Source organism: Propithecus coquereli, unplaced genomic scaffold (assembly GCF_000956105.1).
Source record: "Propithecus coquereli isolate 6110/MARCELLA unplaced genomic scaffold, Pcoq_1.0 Scaffold255, whole genome shotgun sequence".
In the NCBI taxonomy this organism is placed as follows: domain Eukaryota; kingdom Metazoa; phylum Chordata; class Mammalia; order Primates; family Indriidae; genus Propithecus; species Propithecus coquereli.
The window spans coordinates 911,596-913,096 of record NW_012148119.1 but is presented as its reverse complement, the minus strand read 5'-3'; positions in this window follow the sequence as shown (position 1 = coordinate 913,096).

Here is a 1,501-nt window from a genome sequence, read left to right as displayed (position 1 = left end):
TGGCAGGACTGCAAACTAGAACAACTTCTGTGAAAAGTAATAAGGAGATACCTCAAAGAGCTACAAGTAGAACTTCCATATGATCCAGCAATCCCATTATTGGAAATCTACCCAAAGTAACAAAAGACATTCTATAAAAAAGACATCTGCACTAGAATGTTTATAGCAACATAATTCACAATTGCAAAGATATGAAAACAACCCAAGTGCCCATCAATACATGAGTGGATTAATAAAATGTGGTATATGTATGCCATGGAGTTCTACTCAGCCACAAAAAACAATGATGATCTAGCAACTTTTGTATTATCCTGGATAGAGCTGGAGCCCATTCTACTAAGCGAAGTATCACAAGAATGTTATGTCTTCTTGTTAAATTGTTCCCTTTACCATTATAGAATGACCGTTATTTTCTTTCATTGCTTTTGTTTGTTGGAAGACTAAGTTTTCTGCTGTGGGTACTGGTACAACAGCTTTCTTTTGGCTTCCATTAACATGGAATGTTGTTTTCTATACCTTTACCTTGAGTCTGTATGCATCCTTGTGTGTTAGATGTGTTTCCTGGAGACAGAAGATACTTGGCTTGTGTATATGTATCAATTCAGTCAGCCTATGTCTCTTCATTTGACAATACAAGCCATTCACATTTATTGAAAGAATTGATAAGTGCGGTGGATTTCTATTCATCCTGGTGGGTTGAACTTTGTTGCTTTGTTTTCTTTTGAGCCATTTTGGTATCTGTCCTTCAAGCTTTAGCTTTTTGTTAATTTTACATTGCTGAATGTTTATTGTGCTAATCCATGAACAATGTAGATATGATTACTTCCTGTAGGGTAGATCTACTCTTGATGAATTCCCTCAGTGTTTGCTTTTCTGAGAAAGACTTTATTTCCCCATGATATATGAAACTTAGTTTTTTAGGGTACAAAATTCTAGGCAGGGCATTATTCTGTTTGAGAAGGCTGAGAATGGGGCCCCAATACCTTCTGGCTTGTAGGGTGTCAGATGAAAAGTCTGCAGTTAGTCTGATGGGTTTTCCTTTGTAGATTACCTGCTGTTTTTGCCTTACAGCTTGTGGTAGCACCTCCTTCATGTTTATGTTGGCCAGTCTGATGACTATGTGTCGTGGTGTATTTGTTTTGGTGATGAATCTCCCAGGAATCCTATGAGCTTCCTGTACCTATATGTCTAGATTTCTAGCAAGGCCAGGGAAATTTTCCTCAATTATTCCCTCAAATAAGTTATCCAACCCTTATATATGTTCTTCTTCACCCTCAGGGATGCCTATGATTCTTATGTTAGGCTTCTTTACATCCCTTATTTCTTGGAGGTTTTTCTCACTCCTCTTATTTCTCTGCCCTGTCTTTGTCATTGACTTATTTAATTGAAAAGTGTTGTCCTCAAGCTCTGAGATTCTTTCTTCTGCCTGATCTAACCTATTCTTAAAGGTTTTCACTATTTTCACTATGTTTTGTAATTCCTTGAATGAATTTTTCATTTC